Source organism: Heloderma suspectum, chromosome 2 (genome assembly GCF_057233095.1).
Source record: "Heloderma suspectum isolate Gila_16-S chromosome 2, 16-S_ref, whole genome shotgun sequence".
NCBI classification, from domain to species: domain Eukaryota; kingdom Metazoa; phylum Chordata; class Lepidosauria; order Squamata; family Helodermatidae; genus Heloderma; species Heloderma suspectum.
The window spans coordinates 86,210,489-86,233,345 of record NC_139459.1 but is presented as its reverse complement, the minus strand read 5'-3'; positions in this window follow the sequence as shown (position 1 = coordinate 86,233,345).

Sequence of the window (22,857 nt, the reverse complement as noted above, 5' to 3'; positions counted from 1 at the left end):
GTGTGGGTTCTGAGGTGAAACCAACATATCCTATGGCCGTCTAGCCACTGACTAATATCCTAAAAAGGTAAAGGTGTCCCCAACCAGTCGTGTCCGACTCTAGGGTGCGGTGCTCATCCCCGTTTCTAAGCCGAAGAGCCAGCGCTGTCCGAAGACGCTTCCGTGGTCATGTGGCCGGCATGACTGAACACCCAGGTGCACAGAATGCTGATACCTTTCCCGCCGAGGCGGTACCTATTTATCTACTTGCAATTTCTTGCTTTCGAACTGCTAGGTTGGCAGAAGCTGGGACTGAAGACGGGAGCTCACTCCGTCATGCAGCACTCGGGTCTCGAACTGCTGTCGACTTTCCTGTCTGCAGTTCAACGTCTTAACCACTAAGCCACCGCGGCCCCTGACTAATATCCTAGCGGGGACCAAAGAACAGAATCGAATAAGTAAATGGAGGAATGAGATTACCAACTTGAGTATTTTAACGAAGGAAGAAATGGCCGCTGGAAATACTCTCCCTTATACAGTTTGGAGGACAATGAACAGGATGAGGGTAGGGGTACCAAGGTGTAAGATGGATTTATTTAAGTGGGGGCTGTTGGCTGACGACAATATATTATGTGAATGTGGAGAAATCCAAGACCCAGCGCATCTGATGGTGTGTCGATTACCGCCGGAGTCTTGTACTGTTGACGATCTGCAGCAAGCTAATGACGAAGCTGTGGCGGTGGCTACATTTTGGCAGAGCAAAGTTTGATCTGGATACTAAATAAATAAATAAATAAATAGGATTGCTCCCTCCGTTTATCTCCCTGCAACTTTGTCATCAATTCCTGACTCCTCCAAGAAGAAAATTAGAATTGTGGGATTTCACATAAAATAATTTCAGATGGAGATAGCTGCAGTGGACAGTTAGGAAAACTGTATTCCAGGCAAGTAAAAGTGATGCACACAAGTGCATGGAAGCAGCAAGCTGAAAAGACTGAGCCTTTGGGGCGTATCATTTTTATCCAATGACTTTTGATGGACTTCTCCCACTGGCTAAAAGTAGTATAGTGTCACATGTATTTATTTATTTAAATGCCTCATAAAAATAAATTTATCTAGACATTATCTGCAAATAAAAACATAATAAAATCAACAATATAAAATAAACGTGCCAACACAGCGTAAAATACAATATCATGTGGGAATACTGATGTGTACAATGGAGCCAGGGCTGGCCTGAAGCCAAGGACAAGACAGCTCCCTCCCCACTCTGCATGCCACCTACAGAAGCCAACAGGTTGAATCTTCCTTTGACACTGTAACAGGACAGCATCCTCCATGCACCGGAGGGCAGCAGGGTAGCTTAGGGGGTGCAGGGCAGACTGCCTTATTATTATTATTATTATTATTATTATTATTATTTACATTTCTATACCGCCCCATAGCCAAAGCTCTCTGGGCAGTTTACAAAAGTTAAAACATTAAAATACAATATACAAAGTTTAAAAGACATTTACATAAAAGCACACAGACAATATACACAAACAACATATACCTAAAAACAACTTTGAACAGTGAGTCATATCATAACTCATGACACATCCAGGACCTATGATAACTGTGAAGCTCTTCTGATCAAAGCTACAGAAGTGCCTGGAACACACAGCTCTGTCCTCCAGCATAGAATGGCCGGGGGTTGCCATCACTTCCCCCTCCACACCAGCCAGCATCTGCTGCCTGAGGCAACTGTCTCAGTCTGGCTATTTATTTACTGCATTTATATCCCACCTTTTTTTCCCTCTTGCAAGGAACCCAGGGCGGCATACATAATCCTCCTTTCCATTTTATCCTTACAACAACAACCCTGTGAGGTAGGCTGGGCTGAGAGTCTGTGACTGGCCCAAAGTCACCCAGTGAGCTTCCATGGCCGAGTGGGGACTAGAACCCAGATCTCCCGAGTCCCAGTCCAGCACTCTAGCCACTACACCACACTGGATAAGTCACGGAATGCGATGTATCAAGCTATCACACAGTTTGGATGTCGGCTCCAAAACTTTAAATCCATAGGCAGCAACTATGATTTTTTTTTTCATTTTTACTCTAGAATGGGTACAGTGGGGCTTATCTGGATCATGCTGGCTCCAGCCCTGAACAAAACCTCTATCAAATCTTAAACTTGATGCTGCTTACAGCTTTCTAATAAGAAAGGAAGAGGTTCCACTGACAGCAACACAGAAAAAGGGAAGTCACTTGACACTTTACTTACAGTAAATGGGGGCAGGATCAATGCATTGCCCAGAAAGCTTGATCCTAACGTGGAAGAATGTCGCTTAAAGCTTGCGAATGAAAGGGGAAGAGGTTTTGTTTACAGAAATATATATATATGACTGTGGCACATTTTAGGCACCTGTTAATGACCCGTCTCTTTACCCAGCCCAGCCCTGATTGATAGAGCTATGCAGTTTGTTTATTTAATAGTTGTGTTTGGGGCTTTTTTGTTTTAAATGTTCTAATTGATAGGTATTTGTATTTATTGTGATGTATTTTAATGTCTGATTTTGTAAACCAATTCAGGATGTTTTTTAGATATGGAAAGTGGCATATAAATCAATTAAATAAAATAAATGAATAACTATATTGTGTTAGATCTAATGACATGCGAGCAGACTTCTGCTTGTGCAATGGGACTTCCCAGATCTTTCCTCTCCCCTCCTCTCCAGCCCGCCACATGCACCCCAAATCTGGTCTGGAGGTCCCCCTACCCTCCACATCAGATTTGAGGAGGGGTGGATGGGGTGGTCTGGAAAAACTGTTCCACCAGTTTCTGTTCTGCTAGCTAGAATGGGTCCAACCCATTGTATAGGCTAAGCAAAGTAATTAGATGTCATCTCATTAACTTGATCTCTCTGAATGCCAATGTCACATGAATCCTTTGGCTTATTATCAACTCTGTCCTCTTTTCTTTTTTGTAATGCAGTGTGCATTTATTATAGACTGCTCTGTGGAGGCCTAATAAACACTGTATCACAAAAAGAAATGTTTATAGGTGATTCCTAGGTGGTTTCCCATCCTGGCAGCTTTCAGGGACAGACCTGCTTAGCTTCAGCAGTAGAAATGTATCCTATGCCTTCAAGCCATTCTCTGGGACTCTCAGCTCTCTCCTTATTCAAGAAGGATAAGAACTGGCATGGCATGCTGACATACATTAATGGACAATTTTGATTTTTGGTATCCTGAGGTCGCCTGAGGCATTTGAAGATTTCCCTCAGATGCTGGACACAGTTTGCCTCAATTTATATATTTGTTTTATGATGCCCTGGCTTGAAGGAGCTCAGAGCAGTGTACATGGCTCCACATCCATCATTTTGTCCTTACAAAAAGCCTGTGTCCAACAGATGTAGTGGCAATGGCTGGGGATAGATCTAAGCCAGGGATAGGCAGCATGGCACCTGCAGGATGCCGTAGTTTCCCATTCTGGAGGTGGAGGAATGTCCAAGGAATGAGGAGGCTATGGATCTAGTGAACCCAAAGCCTACCCCAAACCTCCCATTTCACATCTCTAGAATGACCCCCTTTTGCCCTTACACCTACAGGGCAGCCATACAGTATTTGTGGAGCTGTCTGACACCAGTCATAGGAGGACCTCGCTTGCCACAGACAGACCTCCCTCTCTGCCCATAGAGGATGAGGCCCCGGTACCCATTGGCACCTGGGATGCCCTTACAGGAACCCCAGGACTGCATCCTAAGTTACAAAGCCCGGTCCCCAAACAGATCTTTGCTACACCCTACATTCTCTCTGTATGGTAATGATAGTTAATTCAATCCCTACGTTTTGTTTCTCATTTTTTGTTCACTATCCATAAATGTCCAGGTCTGTCTTCTTATCTCATGGCTGCTGAAGTTTTATGAAGTGAATTTAATTTTTAAAAAATTCTCAAGCTTTGTTCCCACTTCTGAAGAGGATCGCCTCCTCTTATCCCACCCTTATCCCACAGCTTGATGTGATGAACAATACAAGGATTCTTAAAGGAAGGGAATAATATTTGCTAATTAACTGTATTTTTCAGTAAAAGAATGAGACCAGGAGAGGTTGTCATACTATGTTTATGAAATGCACTGGACCTAAAAAAAAAAAATCAAAATCAAAATCTGAGCATACAAATTCAAGATAGTGTTTAGTCTTCATAGCAGTACAATGAAAGACATTGGGTGTTGCTGCATCTCACCTTCACAGCCCTGATGTACATTTTTTTTTTATCTTCTGTTTCATGAATCCTTTCTTGCCTGGCATGCCCAATCCACAGAAGTGCCATTTCACCCAGTCATCACTTGGTTCATCTGAAAACCTCAGGATATGCACATGACGGAATGTAATACAGACTGACATATTGTCCATTTGCAACTTTACCTTAAATGGCACAAACTAATTTCTGCCTCACAATTGTGCCTTCAGGATCTGAACTGACCAGTTAACACACATCCTGAGGCCCATCTATATGGCACCGCTTTGACCCCCCACCCCGTCGCAACTGCGCAGCAATGCGGCTTTGAATCAGCATGCCCTGTGATACACTCGCAATGTAGTGCATGCTTCCCTAACAGACTCGCTGTGCACTTTTTTTTGCCATTTTACTGAAATGTGCAGCTGTGCAGTCCTGCGAGTGTGGGGGTGCGACACTTCAGTAGCTGTTTTATATTTGAGGGGCTCTGCTGTGTCTTTCTGTCCCTTTTTAGGTAAAATGTAGGTGTTTTGTGCTCCTTCATTTCTGCACCATCAGTTTGTCAGTTCCCCAGCCTGAGACTCTTGCGATGGTTCGCACTCACAAGTGTGAGCAATACATGCCTACCCATCACTCCAAAATGGTGGCCGGAATGATGTTGGTCCTCCCCCAAGTTACCCCCCCCCCTGGCCGTTGGGCACTGAGTCCAAAAGCAACCATTGAGAAGATACGAAGGTGCAAAAATGTGCGAAAGCGTGATTAAATAGATGAGAACGTCCCTCTGTGCCTCTGTAACTGCACAGCTGCAAAGGGATGGGGGAGGTAAAGGGGCATCACAGAGTGACGCAGGCACTATGCACGCCTACAACATGGCCACTGCAAAATGCAAAGTTGGTTTGGGGAAGGGACAGACAACTCACAAGCGCGGGGAAACCTGTAGCAAACGAAAAACATCGCAGCAAAACGACCCTTTGGAAATCCACATTTTCTGGGCAAAAACCATGGATGGCTGCGAAATTGCGACTATGTCATCTATCACAAGGGACCTTGACTTGCACCTGCCCTGGAGTAAAAGTCAAGTGTAGATGGGCCCCTGATAGCCTCACTCTCTTCAAGCCATGGCTGCTGCTGGCAGGCAGACCCATCTTTGACTGATGAGACTATAAAAAATACAGGCTGTCTGTCTGCTGGGGAAATGGAAAGGATAAGGGGAGACATGGTAGAGGTCTACAAAATTATGCATGGTGTGGAGAATGTGGATAGAGAGACATTTTCCTCCCTCTCTCAAAATAGTAGAACCCAGGGTCATCCTATGAAATGGATTGATGGGAAATTCAGGACAGATAAAAGGAGGTATTTCTTCCCACAGCACATAGTTAAACTATGGAACTCGCTACCACAGGATGTAGCGATGGCTGCCACTAGTCTTGATGGCTATGTACTACCTCCAGTACCAGAAGTAGTGAGCCTATGTGCACCAGTTGATGGGGAACATAGGTGGGAGGGTGCTGCTTGTGGGTTCCTGGTCGACAGCTGGTTGGCCACTGTGTGAACAGAATGCTGGACTAAATGGACCCTTTGTCTGATCCAGCAGGGCTCTTCTTATGTTCTTAAGCTGCATGGCAGCCTTCTCCAAGGCGCTAGGGTGGGGAGAGCATGGTGAGGAGTGATGGGTAGTAAAGGAAGAACTTGGACATGCAGTAAAATTGGGGCGTGGAACTTCTTTCACCCTGAGGACTGAATTCAATTCAGCCCACCACTGGAATGCTGTGTTCTTGAAGGCCACCATCCAGTGGTGGACAGAGCTGAGGGCAAAGGAGGTGGAGCCAATGGCAAAAGGGGTGGGGCCAAAAATGCAAAAAAATCAGCATATTTTAGCTTGAAGTTCTTACTGCCAGTAACAAAGTGTTAGGCTGGGGGCAGGCAGGGAAGACTGCACATAAGTCAGAAAACCACCAAGCTATCAGTGGTGGGAGGAAAGGGTGTGTGGCCATCTAGGAAAATCCAGAGTGCTGGATAGGGAGCCCAGGAGTACCAGATTTGGCCCCCAGGCCTGAGGTTCCCCACTCCTGAGGTATGATGTCCATGATTTATGTATGCATTTTTAAAAATTATATCCTGCTTTCTCTTTACAAAACCCCCCAAAGCAGCTAAGAAAGTCATAAGAACACTGTAATATGGACATACGACTGCATACGGACAATGTGAACAAAAACAAGCAAAGAGCAAAATCACAAAATATATAGCATCAGAAAATTGTTTTTAAAAGAACTCACTAAAAACAGCAAAAACAGGAAGAATTAAAAACCAACAGCAAAACAGAAAATCAATCTGAATGGCTTCAACTAACTCCAAAGGCCTCCTGAAAGAGAAAGTGTTTTACTTCCCCGATCTGGTACCCTCCAGATATTTTGGACTACAACTCTCATCAGCCCCAGCCAGCATGGTCAGTGCCAGGAATACTGGAAGTTGTAGCATTGGATGGCATGGAGGGGTGGCCAGATTGGGGAGGCTGGCATAGAGAGCCAGTCCTAGCTGGACTTCTGGAGAGGGCAGTCCATAAAATGTAGGCATTTCTGTTACTTATTAAAGTATTTCCCAGAGTAAAAATACAAGCCCACTTAAAAATACAATACAGAGAAAAGTATCTGTATGCAGCAGATAAAGACGTTTTAGTCTGCTGCCTTAAAGATATCGGTGTTGGTGCCAGGCACGTCTCCTTGGAGAGGGCATTTCACAACTGGGGCACTACAGCCAAAGAAGCCCTCTTTTGGGTTGACCTCAGACTCACTTCCAATAAACGAGAGAGTTGGAGGATGTCTTCGGCAGATGACGGTAAGGTGAGGACAGGATGATAAACAGTAGGTACTTCTTCAGGCAGCTTTGTAGCCAGGGTGGGACAAATAGGTGCACCCTCCCTGCCCCAGAGCTGTGCTTGCTGCCCGCCCCCCATTTTTTTCTTTTTTTTTTAGAATTATCTTTTTAATTTGTGACATGACAATGACAGCCTCTGTTTAAAGAGTGACAGCTTGTTTTAAGAACAGGGGCAATTTAAGAATAGGACCCTCTGAAGAATTCAATGAATAAGACCAGGCAAGTGAACAACAAAAGCCTCATCTGGAAGAGCCCCCCAAAGTCTGCTCACTCAAGACTTTCCCTGACTGACAGTGGATTTTCATGATCACAATCACCCTATAATTACTTAAGCGATCCTGAAAAAAACAGCCTGTATAGTAACATGACCCTTGAAGAGTTAAATATTAGAAATTTGTATTGTGGGCTAGAGTTAGACTCCACACTTTGGATTTTCCTTTGCTCTGCTTTTCAGTTTCAGTTGTGTTGTCTACCCAGTCAGCAGTAAAGAAGCAGGTTTGTTTGCCTGCTGTAAGAAGTAAGGGTTTGTCTCTTCTGCAGTTATTATGCTGAGCAGAGCAGGATTGGGTGCTTATTGCTAAAGGGTGAAATAAAGAGATAACTTAAAGTGATCTGAAAAAATATCTGCCCTAACTTACTTTTTACTCTCTCTCTCTTTTTTTTTTACTCTTTTTTCTTCTTTTTCTTGAGTACTTCATAGCAAAGGATAAAAACAGCCCTAGAGCAAAAGAAACACTGCTGTGCACACTGCAGCTAGCTGGCTGGCCAGCCTCCTAGGCTGTGACTCAGGCAGAATTTATGATTTTCCCAATGTGTGCAGCTCTGCCTGAGGCTTTGTCAGGGTTTCTGGGAATAATAAAGTTATGTATATTGTTCTCAGCACCACTCTCCCTAAATGCTTGATTACAGTTGCACTGTAAAGTGCTCTTACTCTGTTTCTAAACCTGCTTTCTTTCTTTCTTTCTTTCTTTCTTTCTTTTGTATTGGTATTGTCATGATACAAATTTAAAACTGAATTTTGGAGAAAACAAGCTCCACACTTAAGTTCTTAGTTACAGCATAAACTATTTTGTTTGTTTTACACCTTTTGGTATTCCCTTGTTCACTGTATTCTTAACATCCTTTTTTCTTATGAAACAAAAAGTATGCCAGTCATTGAATGCCTGGTGTTCATACTAAATTTTCAGTTAACTTGACCTTTACATAGCCAATTATGAAAGTTAGCACACTGTCTGCATGGAGGAGGAGTGAGTGGAAACATCACTGCCTTTCCCTTCTCCAGGCCTGGCCCTCATATCCTCTCCACCAGTGAGTGGGGTGGGGTGGGGTGGGGAGAGGAGTGGCTGGCACTATGAGCCTCCATGCAAAAAAATGGCCCACCTAGAAATGTGGTTGCCCCTGGTAACAAGGAAGCTGGCTACAGGGCTGGTTCCAGAACATTTAGGGCCTCAAAGGTAAGTACCAACACATTGAACTGGTCTTGAAAGCAAATCAGCAGCCAGTGGAACTCTTCCAAGGCTGGTGAGATATGGTCTGAATGAACAACCCCAGTTAAATTTCGCACCACCCCTAAAAAGGCCTTGCGCTTAGTGGACATCCATCAATGCTCAGGGAATGAGGGCACCAAGACCAGGCATTCAATGTTAAATGGAGCATACAAGGGATTAAATACTCAGAGAAGGCCATACTTCAGATACCCAGGTCCCAAGCTATTTATGGCTTTCAAGTTCAAGAAGCTTTTGAATTGATCCAGAAATTCTCCCTCCCTCCCTCCCTCCCTCCCTCAGTCTCATGCACACACACACACACCAGCCCCATCTCCATGCAGTTCAGATGAGCGGGAGCCTCTCTCAGCACTGGGAAGCAATGTCTTATCCCTGATCAAGAAATGGGGAAATGATTGCAAAGCCTGTGGAAGAAGCTGGCAGGCCAGATGGGAAACCCCATGCCATTTCAAAGAATGCATTCTCTCATATGAGGCTGCCTAGGTTTTAAGATACTCAGGAGAAGCCATTCTCTCTGTCCAGCTAGGGTAGCCATGTGTCCTCTTTAACAGAGGACCTTCCTCTGTTTTGAAGGAGTTCTATATTTGAAAGGAAGAGCTGGGCCTTGAAGAAGCCTAGCAACAGCACCTGGACAGCAGACTGAACCAGACACACAGGTCACCTGATCACGGTCTTCTACACTATGGAGAGATGTACTGTATTTCTATTTAAATTATAATAATTATTTCTAAATTTACATCTATACATATAAATTAGACTATGAAAATTTATGTAGATATGTATCCTCTTTTGTCCTCTTTTTGGGTGTTCTCTGTTTTGGCAATTTATGATGGACGCAATCAGAGGCATAATGGGAGTGAACATAAGGGAGGGTCTTCTTAGTGGCTGCTCCCAGGCTTTGAAACTCACTGCCAACAGTGCCAAGGCAGTGAGGCTATCTCCATCACTGTTGTCCTTTTGCCAGCAGGCAAATATATTTTTATTCAGACAGGCCTTTGGCATTTAAGCTGACGTGCTGCTGAAATAGGTTTTAATCTGGTGGATGTTGTTTTTTTCTTACTTATTGGTTTTCATTTTTAATTATAACTTTGTTCCTTTATCTGTATTTGAGCACTATCTTTAGCAGAAAGGTGTGATATAAATGCAATAAACAATTTTACTATTTTAAAATAATTCTAGTGAACTTTGAGACCTTTTGGTTGTAGTTTACAAGCGTTTTATGCAAACAATGTGCAAGTCTGAAGATAGGAGGAATATCCAACGCTAGCAGGCATTTGTCAGAATGATGCAAACTATATATGGGGCAGCTGACTGAATCCAATAACCTATACATTCCAGTGGTTATATTTTCATCTATAATGTGCGTGCAATTTTAGCCATTATTTTATATTAGGGGACAAATAGTATGACTGTAACTATTTAGGCTCTTTTATCCTCAGAGTAATCCCACAGGAGAAATTGTTCACACATGGTTACGGTAGGTGGACACTATGGTTGTAGTTCTCGTTCTCACCAGCTCCTCAAGTAGTATAATGTCTGATTACAATCAAATTGATATTTCATATTCACTTCATGTTTTCTCTGGCATGCCAGTTACTTTTACTTTCTCTATATACCTTATTTGAAAAATGAGAAAAAGAAAACAATGCAGATCGATAGATATTTTATTTATATTTATTCATAGCCTTTCTGAATAAAATATTGTTTAAGGTGACTTACAATAAAATAACATCGTCAAGCAGTTCAGTGTAAAGGGAGTCAACCCAAGCAGCCGTAATATATTATACAGCTTGCCAAACCCAAATAAAAAATTTCTGCTTCAAGGAGCGTTCTGAGAGGTTTAAATAAGCTGCCTTAGGGAAAAGCTTTGGAGAAGGAGTACTATTTGCAGAAAATTCCCTAGTCTAAGGGCATAATCCTACGCATGTTTAGACAGAAAAACATCCTACAACTCCTAACACCCTCCAGTCAGCCATGCTGGCTGGGGCATGCTGGGAATTATAGGACTTTTTTTCTGTCGAAACGTGCATAAGATTGCACTGTGAATCTCCCACTAGGCTCTCTCCTTCCTGATCTATTTCGCCCCATCACATTCCCTTCCCTATTTCTGGCTTTTTACATTGTAAGTATATGGACAAGTTCTGCTAGTTTTCTAATAGCTGGTGCAGTGTTTGGATTTTAACCATATAGACACTATTTATTATTATTAAAATCAGTATGAGTCAGGAAAGGACCTCGCTGAAGATCTCAACGAATTGTATGGGATTCCCAAAGTTGGGCTGGGTCCAAGCCATTGGAGAGCAATTCTATGGGCGTAGGATAGTTCAGTTTCCTGGCTCCGAGCTCAGAGACAGGAAACCATGCTCCCCTCCCCCTTCCCCTCATAGCCAGTGTGGAGAGAACCACACTGGCTACCTCTCTGTGCTTGGAAAATGGAGTGCAGAGACAGGGGAAAGGGGGTGTTCCCAGGGGCAGGGTGGGGAGGAGACTGGGGCAGCTGTGTTACACCATTTCCTATGGCCACCCCAGCCTCCTTCCCTCCCCCTCTAAGAGACGCTCATGTTAGATGGGTGAAATCGACCATCTAGCAGAAATGCAGGGTGGCTGGAACACAGAGCCTCCACTCTCCTCCTGCTCTGCATTGGATACTCAACAGCCTCTGAGTTCAGAGGCTGTCGGCTATATGATGGGGCTGAACCCTTAGAATCAAATACAAGGGCTCTAGTGCTATGTGCTTTTCTTGCCTTGTACTTTATTCTTTTAAATATTTGTATTGTATTTTATATTTTCAACTGTTTGTATTGCATTGTAGTCTTTTAACTGTTTGTAATCTGCCAGAAAACATTATTGGGCAGATTAAAAATATAATAAATAAATAAGGGCACAATCCAATGGGAAGCCCCCAGTCAGAAGCCTCCAATCCTGTGCCCTGCTGGGCTGCTGCTAGCAAGGTGGGAGGAGTAGCCAAGGTGATTTTCACCTCTCCGTCCTCGGTTATAATTTTTTCTTCTAGACAAGCCTCCAAAATGTCCTTATTGACCTGCACTTAACCATAACACTCAGCATGTCTTCATAGAAGAGAAATCTTTTAACTATTTTAATGATACTATCGTAAATCTAAAGTTCTCTTGCTAGTTTCACACTGCAAATAGCCACTCCTGCTTTTCTAAAAGTTATTTTTAAAATGAGAGAGAGAGGGAGAGACAGTTAATAACAAGTATTTTATTTTGCTTATAAGACATCAGAGTTTTCCTCCCCTTCTCACTACTACCCATGTTAACAGTATTTTTAAGGGAAATGGCCTGTTTTGCTTTACCAGAATTTTTTTTTTCTACATTATAGATACAAAGGGCATAGGTAAGATATAGGATGCTGTCTTTTTGAATTTCTTCATCCTGCAAAGTAAGCATGGGTAGCATGAGGCTGTGAGGGAATACAGACAGACACAGACACACACACACACACACACACACATTACATACAATCACAATATATGTAAGTATATTTAGTATACAGTTGATGTTTGGCTGCTTTATTTGTGCATATGGCAACATCAAGACCTGACAGACCCTGGGGCTGTCTTCACAAGCAATTTAGTGGAAAGTTAGAGCAGTCTGACTTCCTTCGCAACAGATGACATTGTCACCAATCCGCTGCCAGCCAGCCACTTCCCTATTGAAAAGCTGCATTTTCTGAAACTCGTATTACTCCATTTTTTTTAATTGAATGCGGCTCTCTTGAGGTTGTACCATAGTGTGCCACGTCCCCCTGCATTAAATCCTGGGCATGCCTCTGTGACCTGGCAGTGATGTGGTCAAGGGAGTGGACACCCTATTCCCTCTTGTTTCCCCAATGGAAGTAGTTTTTCCCATTGAGAAAATCCTCAGGAGCGCAGCAGCAACCCCTCACATTACCACAGTACTGGGGACACTCATTCACCTTAGGTAGCCTGCTTTTAATCTTTAACATTTGTGCATGTTTACTCAGAAGAAATAAATCTTGCTCCCCTGCAGTGAAAGGGGTAAAGGCGAACTTTAGTAACTCACCATAAAGCGCTCTTTCACTGCTCTCTTAAATGTTATGTAAAGTCCCTTCTCCACTTTATCACAGTAACAGGTTTCAGATTTACCGGAGCATCTCATTACGAGCAGGGAGAAGGATAAGGGGTGGGTGGGTGGATTGGAAGCAATAACTCTGGAGCAGAGTGCTGGAATGGGGCAAACTTGGGCTGGTCTGCTCTCAGGGGGATCCTTCAGATGCTGCACTTGAGAATCAGGGATTTTGGCTTCTCAAAGCAAAAATGCAAACATGGGAAAAATGAGGCGGGAACAATAACTCCATGGCAGAATGCTGGAATAAGGCAAAATTGAGGTTGGGGGAAGCTCTCAGTGGGAGCCTTCAAATGCTGCACTCAAGAACCAGGGTTTTTGGCTTCTTCAGGGAAATCTGCACACATGGTGAAAATTAGTTGGTCTCCATTCATAATAATGTAGTAGCAGGGGGGAACCTGAACAGGGGCAGGAAACAAGCCTCTCTCATTGGTTGAGCAGCCCCTGACAGTTTGATGACATTCAGTTCTACTCCCTCCCCCCACCTGGAAGTATGTTCCTTTCAAGCACTGTGTGACCCCTGAAAACTAGATTTTAAAGGTACAGTACACCCCGAGAGAGAGCGGAGGACAGGAAGGCCTGGCGTGCTATGGTCCATGGGGTCACGAAGAGTCGGACACGACTTAACGACTGAACAACACACTTGGCTTATCTTGCTTCGTGTGTCCCTGATGGACCAAAGCCATTTCCATGAAAATCCAGGCAATACTCCAACGTGCTTCTCATTTTGTTGTCATGAAGATCCCCCCCCCCCCCCGCCTTGCTACTGCCAGGCCCTTCTGCTAACTGGGAGTCACCATCACTTTATTTGCATGCAATTTTCCCATGGTAAAGCCATGTTCAAAGCAGCTCATAACACATCAGAGAAGTTTACATAATAAAATATAACAACTTTTCAAGATAGTTTACTAACAACTACAAGATAGAACACCATTTAAACAGTCATACAAATATTAATAGTGTTACACTTGTGCACCTCACTTCTGAGTGGCGAGACATTTCATAGCTTCCAGCGCTTACACAAGATTCAGTTTTCTTATGAGGAGGTCACTGGAGATTTAATGGTGTTTCTGCAATATGGGGTTTATTTACACATATATACAGGCTGACTATAAGATGAGGGTTCATGGCATTAACACTCAAAGAGATTCCTGATCCCCATCAGATGTCTAGGGGAACTCATAGTGCCATAGGAGAGCAGAGAGCAAAGTCAGCTCTCTGCCTCCTTTTCAGATCCAGTTTCAGCTGAACGGCGGGAGGGAGGGAGAGGAAGAGGCCAGGTTACAATGAATCCTATGTCCTCTCCAGCCCAAGCCCTGCCACTGGCAGTGCACCTCCTCTAGACAGGCTCAGAGATCCGTGAAAAGGAAAAGGAAACAACAGAACAGAGAGGCAAAAATTGCCTCTGTTGCTCCTCCTGCCCTCCCGACACCAGACTTGCAGGGCACTGGATACTTGGAAGCCTCCGAGTTTGGAGGCGTCTGTCTAACGGGGACACACAACCCATAGGATTGTGCCCTAACTGTCCTTCTCAGGTCTTAAGAGATATTGGGGCATCCACATGAGCCTTTTACTCCAGGGCGGGTGTGATTTGAGGTCCTTTTGATTAGATGATGCAGTCACCACTTGTCAGCTATCTGTGGTTTTCTCCCAGAAAATGCGGATTTCCAAGGAGGTGTTTTGCTGCAATGTTTTTGGTTTGCTGAGGGTTTCCCATGGTTGTGAGCCATCTGTCCCTTCCCCAAACTGACCTTGCATTTTGTGGTGGGCGTGTTGCAGGCGTGCCTAATGCTTGTGTTGCTCTGTGATGCCTCTTTACTCCTCCCATCCCTTTGCAGCTGCGCAGTTACAGAGGCACAGAGGGGTGTTCTCATCTATTTAATCACACTTTTGCACATGTTTGAAGCTTCATATCTTCACAACAGTTGCTTTTGGACTCAGTGCCCAAGGGCCGGGGGCGGGGTCTTGGGGGAGGATCAACATTGCTCTGGCCACCATTTCGGAGCGATGGGTAGGCACGTACTGCTCACGCTTGTGAGTGTGAACCATCGCGAGAGTCTCAGGCTGGGGAACTGACAAACAGATTGCATGGAAATGGAGCACAAAACACTCACTTTTTACCTAATGAAGGATGGAAAGACACAGCAGACCGCCTCAAATACAAAACAGCCGCTGAAGTGTTGAACTCCCACACTCATGGGACTGCACAGCTGCACATTAAAGTATAATGGCAAAAAAAGGGGCACGGTGGAGTCTGTTAGGGAAGAGTGCAGTAAAACGTGAGTGTATACCACCAGAATCAAAGCTGCAATGCTGCACAGTTGTGACAAGTGGAGGGGTGAACACGGTGCAGATGGGGCCATTGCCTCAAGGCACTAACCTATGTTCTAATTACAGAAATCTTTAAGAGTCAAGGATTATATAGTTGTAAATGATCCCGAATCTCTTTGCAGTCATAGGCACTATGTTGCAAGAGACCTCTGAAAAGTCATTCAGATCAACCCCAGGCCTATACTAACCCAACCTTGGGGGGGGGGGGAATACTCTGCCCCAAACTAATACAGATTACTACTACAAGCATTAAAACATAGATTCTTGGGCTCTTCTGACAGTTCTTTTTCTTCTGAGGGTGCTGCACATGAGTTAGAACAGGGGTGGGCAACTTCAGGGGGCCCGGGGGCCACTTTTGACCTCACCATACCTCCCTATGGGTCACACTCCTGCTGCTCCTGCAGTGAATTCATTGGTGGCAAAACACACACACAAAAACCCTGGAGTATTTCAGCAGCAAACCACTATGGAGTGGTTAAAAAGGTCAGATTTAGCTTGTCTGTAGGAGTTTGCTACTGAAATTTGGTGGCAAACCACCAATTTCTTTTGCTGCCACCACAAATTTCAGCACAGCAGCAGTGGCCGCATGTGACCCAGGGGTCACATGTTGCCCATCCCTGGGCTAGAAAAATCTATCAGAAGTTCCACATCCTCAGGCTGCAGGTTGTTTTCCTCCATGACACCCCCTTTCTCCAGTGTGGGTTGCATCTCTACCAGCTTCAGCTCTTGCAGATTCTTCTTGCGTTGTATTTCCCACTCTTGAGCATTTTCTCCAGCTCTTGGTTCTCTCCAATTCTGGCAGGCTCCTGGTCAAAGTATCCTGTCTTTCCCTGCTGCTGACTGAAACTCTTCACAGACCAAGCTCTCCAGCTGTTGGTAATATTGTTGCCATGAGGCCTCAATCCATTACTGGCTTCACTGTCACCAGGTCTCTATTTGCAGCTGTGAAGCTTTTATTTGCGCTGGCTTTGCTGTCTCTGGGCTTCCAGTTGTTAGCATGATGCTTCCATTAGCTGATGATGATTCTGATACCTCAGACTTCTATTTCTTGCCAGGACATCTGTTTCAGGAGTGTTGCTGTTTCACTCTTCATTCTAGCTCAGATCATGTACACCTGGGCTCATACTTCCTCTTGTAGGGAACACAATCCACTAAGATTCAACAATCCACTAATAATTCAAACATAAATAAAACAGATCCAAAATAACAGCAAAAATAATAATCTTATCCTAAACCGTGCCTCCAGCAAAACTTAATCCTGATTATCTCTGGCTAGGGATGTATGAAAGTCACTTACCTTTTCAACAAGGTGATTTGCGGCGGGGGGGGGAGGCGCTCCACACCTCCCCCCGAAATCCTAACCTGGCCGGCTACGCTCCGCAGCAACTCTGCAGAGCCGCCAGCCGGGTGCATTTGCAGGCGCCCTGTGGAGCCTGCGGATGCAAATGGTGGCGGCTATGGTGGCCGCCATTTGCGTACCTGTTTTTTGGCCATGATAGGCTACGTAAATATTTACGAATCCTATCACAGGAAAAAATGGGAACGCAAATGGCGGTGGCTACAGCGGCCGCCATTTGCATTCCCTTTTTTTGCCGTGATAGGCTACGTAAATATTTATGTAGCCAATCACGGCCTCCGCAGGGATGCAAATGGAGTCCCTGCATTAGCCATGATAGGCTATGTAAGTATTTACGCCTAGGGATGTCAGAGAATTCCGTCACGGATCTCAGGGAGGCCAAATGCCAGCGCATTCAGCCCCCCGAAATCGGTGGCGGAATGGACTGCCCCCCCCCCAGGACGGGACTTACTTTGGGCGGATCTTCCTGGTGGCGGTGGCGGTGGCTCCGGCGGCCGGTCTTCTGACCAGCTGCCGCCGCCATTTCCAGTTAACAAACAAACAAACAAACAAAATGTGATAGGCTACGTAAAGATTTACGTAGCCTATCATGGCTAGATTTTTAAAAAACACCGTGATAAGGCAACGTAAATGTTTACGTAGCCTATCGTGGCTGATTTAAAACAACAATAGGGATGTGGCAGAATATCTCCCCGAAACTTCAGGGGGCCGAGTGCCAATGTATTCGGCCCCCCGAAGTAGTTTCGGGGAGAAATTCTCCACACCCCCCCCGGCATGGGACTTACCTTTCCCGAATGTCCCTCCCGGCGGCAGGTCCCAGCGGCGGTTCGGCAGGTCTTCGACAGGGGCAGAGGCAGCAGCCGGTCTTTCGACCGGCTGCTGCCGCTGCCATTCCAATAAAAAAAAATAAAACGCCCCCGTGATAGGCTACGTGACGATTAACGTAGCCTATCACGGCTAGATTTGCAAAGTCAGCCGTGATAGGCTACGTAAATCGTCACGTAGCCTATCACGGGTGACTTTAAAAAATTTTTTAAAAGCGCGTACGGCTAATGGCGGCCCCCATAGGGAGCCGCCATTCGCGTTCCTTATTTGGTCGCTGTAGTCTACGTAAAGATTTACGTAGACTACAGCGACCAAATAAGGAACGCGAATGGCGGCTCCCTATGGGGGCCGCCATTTGCGTACGCACTTTTTTTTTTTTAAGTCACCCGTGATAGGCTACGTGACGATTAATGTAGCCTATCACGGCTAGATTTGCAAAGTCAGCCATGATAGGCTACGTTAATTGTCACGTAGCCTATCACGGGGGCGTTTTTTTTTTTTAACTTTTTATTTCGCGGCCGGGCGAGGCGAGGCGCCTCCTCCCCGGCCTGAATTTCGGCCGGGCGAGGCGGGAAGCCTCCCCCCCGGCCTGAATTTCAGCCGGGCGAGGAGGGAAGCCTCCCCCCCTGGCCTGAACTTCGGGGGGAGCAGCGAAGCGCCTCCCCCCCACCGCGAAGCAAGCTGCGAGACCAGGTAAGTGGCTTTCGTGCACCCCTAAGCAACAACAGCAACGCGCATACGCAAATGGCGGCGCCCATGGGCGCCGCCATTTCCGTACGCGCGTGTTTTTTTTCTTTTAAATCAGCCGTGATAGGCTACGTAAACATTACTGTTTTACGGCCGCCTACGTAAACATTACTGTTTTACGGCCGCCGCCATTTGCGTCCCTGCTAGCCAGCGGCCGGATGTCCGGCCGCTAGCGGAGCCGGCTGGCAGCTCCGCAGAATCCCTGCGGAGGGGAGCCGGCCGGCCAGGATTCCGGGGAGGGGGGAGGAACAGAGCACCTCCCCCCCTGGCGAGGATTCCAGAGGGAGGGAAGGAACGCCTCCCCCCCAACCATTAGCATAATCCCCGAAAGGTAAGTGATTTTCATACATCCCTATTTACGCCTATCACAGCAAAAATAGGGAAGCGAATGGCAGCCACAGATGCGGCCGCCTTTCGCAAAGCAGCACGAACGGCACCAGGTAAGTGTCCCGTTTCGTGCACCTTTTGCCAGGTGGTGGGGCGGGGGGCTTCGTTCTGCCACAGATTTCGGGGGGCCGAATGCACTGGCATTCAGCCTCACTGAGATCCGTGGCGGAATTCTCTGACATCCCTATCTCCGGCACCTTCAACAATAGGAGCAGCGTTTGTAGCTGGACTCATTCAGGGCCACATCCACCCAACCAGGTGGAGGTGAGCCAAAGAGACCACACCTTAGAATGGCTAATAGTCCTGATGGCTATATGCTACTTCCAGTATCTGATGCAGTAAGCCTATGTACACCAGCTGCTGGGAAACACGGGCGGGAGGGTGCTGCTGCACTCATGTCCTGTTTGTGGGTTTCCCACAGGCAGCTGGTTGGCCACTGTGTGGACAGAATGCTACACTAGATGGACCTTGGTCTGATCCAGGATGGCTCTTCTTATGTTCACTTCTCAGAATCCCTTGAAACTTACAGGTGTTCCTCTGCAGACAATCTGTTATGGAAAGAGTTTCTTTAGTGAAGAAAGTTTGAAAATGACTAAAAGAGAAGACTCAATGTTTTCCTTTCCGTTCTGATTCTATGAAACTGCACCAGAGGAACCTACTGTTCAGCAAGGCTGTGTCTTAACTTGAACTAATCTTCTGAAACATGAAGAAGCACAACATTTTAGTTAAATGGTTGCTGTGATGGCAGGTGGGATCCAAACGCCAATAAATGCAACATGGTGTGCACATGAATTGCTCATGGTGAGCTGTGTGAACTCAGAAGTACTGAGGGGAAACATCTGTTTGTGGGCTGTCAATGAAATCTCTGCATATCAGAGAAAAAGGCAAAAGCATTTTATGAGAATGTTTGAAGAACCATACAAGAAATATGTTCTACAAAGGAATGGTATCTGTATATAATTTAGTTATATAGCCTAAGCTTGAATACTGTTAACCTGGACAATTTTTTACAGACATAACAAAATACAGAAGATGTGCATTTGGTTTTCTCAGTCTCTCCATCCCAAATCATTTATTTACTGTAGCTTTGTGTCCTCTTTTTAACTTTTAACTTTGTTAATTATTACACAATATCCAAGATGGGAAGAAACTGACTCAACCTGCTGGATAAGAATTCTACATATTGGGAAATTTTTAAATGACAGACATCTAGGTCTTGCATAACATGCTCTTCATTTCCCCCCCCCCACTCACCTCTTCGCATAGAAGGAGTGGCTGGGAATGCCCTGCTATTCTGGGAATTCACTGTAGCTAGAGTTGAAACCCTGCTTAAGCATAATTTAAAGAGTAGGTGGAGCATGGGGTAATTTTTTATGTTTTTATTCATTTATTTTGCTGTTGTGATTGATGATACTTGGAAAGCATATATGTGAGGACAACTGACAAGTAAATAATATAGCAGCCCCCTACTATTTGTTGTTGTTGTTCAGTCGTGTCCGACTCTTCGTGACCCCATGGACCATAGCACGCCAGGCCTTCCTGTCCTGCGCTCTCTCCTGGAGTGTGCTCAAGTTCATATTCATTGCATCGGTGATGCTATCTAGCCATCTCATTCTCTGCCGTCCCCTTCTCCTTTTGCCTTCAGTCTTTCCCAGCATCAGGGTCTTTTCCAGAGAGTTTTCTCTTCGCATTAGGTGGCCAAAATATTTCAGCTTCAGCTTCAGTATCTGTCCTTCCAGTGAGCACTCAGGGTTGATTTCCTTTAGTATGGACTGATTTGACCTCCTTGCAGTCCAGGGGACTCGTAAGAGTCTTCTCCAGCACCACAGTTCGAAAGCATCAATTCTTCGCAAATCTGAAAGGTTGTGCTACTCACAATTGATCTATCATGCAGGCAAGGTAGGCATCAATAGAGAAAGTAAAATGGCTAAGGGCTCTTGTGAAAACACTGATGTTTTTGCAGGCACATTTTAAATATAAATAAGCTGTGATCCTGGTATTCATTCAAGGTACAAATGAATCCTAGATGGTGGATTATTCTGAATTAAGAATTTGTCAACACAGAGCAAGTGAAATAATACTGTTATTTGGAGAAACTAGCATTTAAAAAATGGCTTGCACCCAGCCTGACTATATCTAAACAGGCATCTCAAAGTGGTTTACAACATAAAAAATTAAAATACAAAAATGCCATCATATGGCATGCTTCTTTGGGGGTTGGGTGGGTAGGAAGCTATGCATGAACATAGGAATTTCAGCTGTCAGGAGTAACGGGGTATGTGTATACTTCCAGCTCATACGCCTATGTTCCACAGCTGGGCCAAGACATTTTGAGGAAGACCAGGAGCTGCCATTCACTCATTCCTCCCCCGCCCCGCACAACCATGCTTCAGGGACAGTGTGAAAGGCAGAAAATCAACAAGTACAGCTTTGCTTGGCATGGAAATAAAAGTGCTGAGGAAACTTGCTTGTACCTGGTGAATTCTTCCCATGTGTACCTATTTAAAGACACAGGTGCTGTCCCATACTGGGGTGGGAGGAGCTAGTAATGCTAGTGCTGTAGTGTTCTTTTCAAGAGATGAGGGGGAAACTCAAGGAGACAGAGCCTACCAATACTTAACATTAAACATATATTTGAGAAAGGGTGCTTAACACTGTCACTTTTATTTTGAAAGAAAAGCAGTTGAGTGAGGAGAGGTATCAGTTAACATCAATCTGTTTCTCCTGCCCTGCAGCACAGGCTGGGAAAGAACAGAAAGGAGGGTCTCCCCAGCCAGGATGCCCACATGGTCCCTCCCCTGCACCACCTCCTCTCAGCTTTGGCCCTTCTGGGGGCAGCAGGGAAGCAAGGGAAGGCAGCTGCTGCTGCTAACTCCTCTCTCTTGCTCACCCTCTCTGAGCACCATGACAGGGAGGATTGGGCCTACAATGCTGCATAGAGGCAGAGGGTGAACATCACCTCTTTCTGGGCAGTACAGCATAGAGGGTTAGCCACTGAAGGAGCAGTCACCTAATCTTTTCACTGTCTCCCCTCCACTCTTCTTCTGAGGGGCAGAACTGTTGGAATTTGGCCCAAATGGTCCAATCGTTCATACCAGTGTGGTGTAGTGGCTAGAGTGCTGGACTGGGACTCAGGAGATCCAGGTTCTAGTCCCCACTCGGCCATGGAAGCTCACTGGGTGACTTTGGGCCAGTCACAGACTCTCAGCCCAATCTACCTCACAGGGTTGTTGTGAGGATAAAATGGAGGAGGAGGTGGTTTATGTACACCACCTTGAGCTTCTTGGAGGAAAAAAGGTGGGATATAAATGTAATAAATAAATAAATAAAATCACCCTGTGGGAGAGAGTATGTGAGCAGGCAAAGGTAGCAGCTATCCCTCCAAGGAGCAGACTCCTGCTCCCCCTGGATGGCTAAGCTCAACTCTTCCCACTGCATTGCCTAAGCTGATAGGATACCCAAGCAGATAGAGAACTCCAGAGGGTGACGGCAGGTCAGCAAGCAGAAGGAGCAGCAACCATCAGTTGCCCAGTCTATCCTATGAAGGGAAGGAACTGTTGAGCAATTGTGCAGAGGTAGTGGCCGCTCCTGCAGGGACCATCTGCTCTTTCCTCTCCAGTCTTTCTCTGGGAGGCATGCTTCTGGCGAGCGCAGAAGTGTGCAAGCTATAGAAGGTGGCAACCTTGCTCTTGCTCGCCTTCTCTGCAGCAGGAAAGATTGGGCCTGTGGTCCTCCCCTGGGAGCATGTGAGTAGATGCCTCTGCCTGCTTATTCGCCTCTTCTTTGTAGCATACATTTGTCATGGAAGGAGGAGCCACCTCATCTTCTCACTTGCTTACCTGAATTCTCTCTCTGGGCAGCACAGTGGTGGGGATACTTTGCAGGAGCAGCCACTGCCTCCATGTGATTGCCAGAGTTTCTTGGCAGCAAGAATTGGGAAAAAGATGGTTGCCACTGTCTTGACTGCTCATCTGCCCCCCCCCCAATGCTCTACCTGCTTTCACATCCTATCTCTTTGAGTGATGCAGTAGGAAGGATTGGGCTTAACAGGAGCATCCAAGAGAGAGGGCCTTCTCTGTGGTGTCCCCTCCCCCAACTCAAATTGTGGAAAGATCTTCAATGCCACACTTTCTATACTGCATTGCCAGACTGAGTTAACAGGCAGATATAGTTATTTGTGCTTTCTTTCTAGGCAACATTGTGGCCCCAAACTTCCACAGAGAGGGTGAGGGAGTTGTCTTCTCTTGTTTGCATAATTCCCTGCTTTTCCCCAGAAGTGGCAGCACTCAAAGAAGAAGGGGGGGGGGAGAGAGAGAGAGAGATTGTAGCTAAGTGATAAAGCACATGCTTTGTATGTAGAAGGTCCCACGTTCAATTCCTGACATCTCCAGGTAGGACTAGGGGGAAAATGCTGCCTGAAGAGCCACTGCCAGTCAGTGGTGGTAATACTGGGCTAGCTGGACCAACGGTCTGACTCAATGTAGGGCAGCTTTGTATGTTCCTCTCTCTCTCTCTCTCTCT